Source organism: Adiantum capillus-veneris, chromosome 14 (assembly GCF_014529385.1).
Source record: "Adiantum capillus-veneris isolate H3 chromosome 14, ASM1452938v2, whole genome shotgun sequence".
Classification (NCBI taxonomy): Eukaryota; Viridiplantae; Streptophyta; class Polypodiopsida; order Polypodiales; family Pteridaceae; genus Adiantum; species Adiantum capillus-veneris.
In genome coordinates this window covers 148,229,396-148,234,732 of record NC_140944.1, presented here as the reverse complement: position 1 = coordinate 148,234,732, position 5,337 = coordinate 148,229,396, and the positions used below count along the sequence as shown (strand labels likewise).

Genomic DNA, 5,337 nt, shown 5'->3' with positions numbered 1-5,337 from the left:
CATTAGTAGAAACGATGCTAGCCTTTTATTGAGTTAAAATGAAATTTCCTTGTAATAGGATATTGGCTATCGAAGATGTAACTTTCTGTTGGAGTAGATGTTGGCTATCAAAGATGTTTTTTTTTTTTCAATTAATGTATCATAAGTGTTTTTATTTTGAATATTTTAAATATATCTTTCGTAGTCATGAAAATAGTTTATACTATGTTTTTGGAATTTATCGGTAGATGGCTCCTCTTGGACGACCCAAGAAAAGTAAAAGGCAGAGGACCATTCAAGAAGTCCTTGGCTTGCATGATCCTAAACTTTCTCTTGACAAAGAGACTGGTGAGGTGGCTACTACAGCTTTAGGTAACACTGAGGCTGAAGGCAGCTCAAGCAAAAAGAAGTATGTTCGGCGATGGATAGAAAGCTGGACGATACCTCATCCTTGGGCTTTTCCAACAGTTGTTGATAATGATGGAAAAGAGAGAGTCAAATGTAGATGGTGTATCTTTGCACATAAAAAGACTCAATTTAGTGGAGAAGGATCTTCAACCTTGCAAAGGTGTGCATTACATGAGCATGCGACGTCAAGTCCGCATTCAGATATGCGAAGGCAATATGGAATGCTCACACTAAAAAAACCACAATTCCCATAGAGAAACACATTGAAGTGTTAGCAGACGAGGAGAGAGAAAGAATCATCTCAGTCATGCAAACTTTGTGGTTCGTAGAAATTTTCCTTTTGATGAGTTTTCAAAGCTTTGCAATTTCTAGCGTTTCATGCGGACACCAAATATGCCAATTACAAGTGAATATTCGGCTTATACGAGCACAAGTTCAAGAAAGGAGTCTGCAAATGCCATCAAACAGGTCTATTGGGAGATATTAAATTGTTGCTAGTCCCTTTTATTCTCTGCAAATTGATGAGAGTACAACAATACATGATTCTTTATGTTACTTACATGCGGAAGAATGGCAATGGGTCTATATGCACATCATTTGTGGATTTTTTGCATGTCAAAAATGATGAATCTGAAAGCTTGTATTCTACCTTGATGGCATTTCTGGTCAAAATGAAACTGCCATTGCATAAAATGATAGGCATTGCAGCTGATGGTGCCAGTGTTATGATAGGTGATGATAATGGTGTGGTTTTGAGATTAAAGAAGGTTGTGCCACATCTTTTGAGTTTTCATTGTGTTGCACATAGGGAGTCTTTAGTTGCAGGTGATGCATTCAAACTATACAAGGAATTCAAATTTGTGGGCAAAGTGGCCAGAAAGTTGTATGAATGGGCTTCCAGTTCTGCAAAGCGACTTCAATATTGGTCGCAATGGAAAACTAAATTTGTTAAAAATGCACGATGTTCGATGGCTCTCAAAAGGGAAAGTTATGATAAGGGTAGTGCACTTAATGCCCGGGGCGGTCACTTTTTAGAATGTGTCTGATATCACGTGAGTTAACCGGAGAGGATTATTAAAAGACCAAAATGTATAAAAATGTATACATACAGAGGGGGGTGGGGGTTTTTTAAATAGGCTCACAGTGTAAGTATAGTATGTATATTGGGGTATTATTAATTACCTCTTGAACGCACGTGATATAGGGGTCTTATGATAAGTGACTGCCCCGGGGCTTAATGACAGCTTTATTGATTGTCTTGAAGGCAGAAGAAGCGGACTTGTATGCATACCTCACAAACTACAAAATACAGTTCCGTTTACACTTCTTTGCAGATGTCCTTGGAGAGCTCAATGTCTTGAGTTGTAAACTTCAAGAGGATCACATTGATATTTCTGCTATAGGTAACCATCTGAAGGCTGCTATAGAGTCTTTGCAAATGGCTTTTCTAGGGAAAGTATTTGGATGTGAGGCAATGTATACTCAACTTTTTTGACAAAGGCGATAAATCAACATGGCATCATTGATTTGATTGATTCCTCAAGAAATTCACATTCTCATCAACTACATGTTTGGCCCGATGTCTGACGAGGATGTTCTTGATCCACGTGAAACTTTGCACGGGGTGGCAATAATCTGGCTTACATCAAAGGCTTGGTGGATTCATTGTCAAATTGTTTTAAGGTTGATTTTGATCTCTTTGAAGCGGCAAAGTACTTTAGCCTGAAGGATTATGATAAGACATGTAAAAACTAGATTTCTTTACGATAAGGTGCCTAGATGTATTGTGCAAACATTTTGGAAAAGGAGCCAACTCTTTCATTAATGAAGAAGAATGCAAAGGAGAACGCTGATCTTTTATCACACAAACTCGAAACTCCTTCAAAGGTAAGAGTATGCATTCAGCTTGGCAAGATTGTTGCAACCATGAAGAATGGGAGGTTTCTTTTCCATGGACCATGAAATTATGGAGAGCTCTGCTTCTACTTCCATTTTCATCAGTTGCCTATGAAAGAGGCTTCTCAAAAATATAAGATAAAAAACTCTTCGGTACCGAGGCTTCCATTGGCATTGCGCATAGGAAGGCCCGTTTAACTCTTGCATGAAGGAGGGTTGAAACCACCCCATGAGGGTAAGAGGCCAACACTTTACCATCAAGCTATTGACCCTTGTTGTGTATAACAAGTACACAACAAGGAAAGATAGCATACTTGTGTTGGAAAGAAATCTAGAAGGAAAGGGAAAGCTTCAAACTTCAAGGAAGTAGTTTCACCCTTCATTTTCACTTCTTCGAGGAAGGCAAGTTTTCCTCCCAAAAAAAAAAAAAATTCCTCAAGGAGGTAGCTTCAAAGTGAACAAAAGCCTTCACAAAAACGATGAGTTTTTGTGAAGAATCAACAAAGGTGTTTTTACGACGAACGACACGTGAAGCGCTACAAGTCTCGCAAGGCGAGGTTCGTATGCAACACAAATCGCGGAGCATAAAAAACACGAAGACTTCAATTTCACGGGGTACAAGTTGACATTTTTTTTTCTCTCTTTACATTAGTGCGTGTTTACCATGGCTAGTGAGGATATCCCACCTACATACACTTTTGATTTTGAGTACGTAGATCAAAATCAAGGCACCACGGGTGCTGCTGACACTAATATGCATGACGATGATGATCTAAGAGATCATGGCCTTGTAGATATGGCCGCTTTCAAGACTTTGGACAATTGCCAAAGCGTACTTGAATGCAACCTCTCTGCACTCAATGCAAATGTTACAAATCTTACGGAGCTACTTGTGAAATTTATGAATTCACAGACGGCTCAAGGAGCCACAAGTGGCACGGTTCAAGAGAACCAAGCTCGCACGACTCAAGGAGTCCAAGAGACAAGTGCTTCAGAAGATGCAGAAGGTAGCAATGCATTACTTAATGATATCACCATTCTTGAGTTTCACGGGGAAGAGCGTGATCACAACAAGGATATTGTCAATACATTCTTACACAAATGGAGTGATATTTATAGATTGAGACACACCCCGGATATAAAGACGGCTGTGGAAACAAGTCTATCTCTTAAAGGCAAGGCCTATAAGTGGTGGATGACATTTCCAATAGATACTCGTCCTACGTCTTGGGCTGCGTTTCAAGCTTCTTTCTCCAAAGAGTTTTTGGACTCCAATGAAGAAGATAAGAATTGGTTAGCATAGGATGCATGCCGCATGTCTGGCCTCTCTCTCACACAGTACCTTTCAAAGTATCGGAAAATCATATTAAAACTAGAAGGTGTAGATGAGTTCTAAAAGATACAGGGTTTTAATAGGGGTCTTGACAAAGACTATCGTCTTCATGTCAAGACCCAACATCCAAAAACTTTGGAAGAAGCCATCAGTCATGCCCAAAGATATGATGATGACCAAGAGAGGAAAGGAATTGTTCCCTACTCTAAGGATAATTTTGCTAAGAGCAATGTGGCGAAGAGCCAATGGCGAGGTAGATCTCCCACATGTTCCAAGAGGAATAAGAGACAATCTACCTCTCCACGCCCACAAGAGGCTAAGAAGCCTAAGCAATCACGAGATACTCCACGTGGGTCTCTTAGCACTGCTGATTTTGAGCGTGCAAAGAAACACAGTTTGTGTATTAGATGTCTTTTGGACCAACATAACAAGAAAGATTGTCCTCTTTTGCAAGGCAAAGAAAAGGCCATGCACACGGTGCAACGCCTCACATTATATTCATCTCCTAAATATTGTGTTATAGAGGTTCTTCATATGGAAGAAGCACAACTGTTGTGTGCCTGCTTCAATGTGGCAGGTCACCTTTGGCCCCCATGATTTGATTTGCATGCATGGCACTATTAACGGACAACGTGTTCGTATTTTAGTGGATGATGGTGCAACTCATAACTTCCTGAACTATAAGCTAGTCAAGAAATTGAAGCTTACACAGACTCCCTACTCTCATAAGTATGTGGTCGAACAGATGTATGGCAATGATAAAGAAGTATGGGACACGATAGTTCAAGGGGTTGAGCTTATTGTTCAAGATCATACGATGACCGACTTTCAAGTTATGAACATGGACCGTGCTGATGTAGTTTTAGGACGGGAGTGGCTGCATGGTTTCTCGTAGTTGTTCAAACACTAATCGTAACTATTCTATGTGTTCATCTTCACTCTTACTGTAAATGAGAATGTCATCAAGGAAAACCACAACAAATTTTCCAAGATAGGGACGTAAGACACTATCCATGAGTGTCATAAATGTAGCTGGAGCATTGGTTAGACCAAAAGGCATAACCAAAAATTCAAAATGTCCGAACCGTGTCTAAAGGCAGTTTTGGAGATATCTTGCAAAAGGATATGCACCTGGTGGTATCCTGAACAAACATCTATCTTTATATAGTATCTTACCCCATGGAGTTGACCAAACAACTCATCCACTCGAGGTAGAGGATACTTGTTCTTGATAAAGCAATTGGTGTGGTACTTCTCCAGGAGGAAAGACCTATAGCCTTTGAAAGTAAAAAGTTAGATAGAGCTCACTAGAATTATTATGTCTATGAGAGAGAGCTCTATGCCATAATTCATGCTTTACGAAAGGGATGACACTATTTATATGGTGCCGAGTTTGAAGTATTTTTTGACATGAGAGTATCAAATGGTTTACTACTCAAACGGACTTGAAGGGCCGTAAAGCTAGATGGGTCAAAATACTTCAAGATTAGGATTGTAAGCTACGATATCGCAAGGGCCGATATAATGTAGTAGCGGATGCACTAAGTCGGATGCCTCAAATTAATTCACTTGCTTTCAGAAAAATAAAGAGTGGATTTTTGGAGTCATTACGTGGCAAGTGTAAACAAGATCAATCATATGCTAAAGTGTGGAGTGCAGTTTTAAAAAGGGATCCCTCACACTCACATGTCTCTGTACAGCCAGATCAACATGTCTCTGCA

The 5,337-nt window shown here is 39.8% G+C and overlaps 1 pseudogene; it reads left to right on the top strand.

The window, feature by feature from the left end:
* The first annotated feature begins 780 nt into the window (after positions 1-780).
* On the top strand, positions 781-1,882 carry LOC147443332 (uncharacterized; annotated as a pseudogene).
* Positions 1,883-5,337: the final 3,455 nt, after the last annotated feature.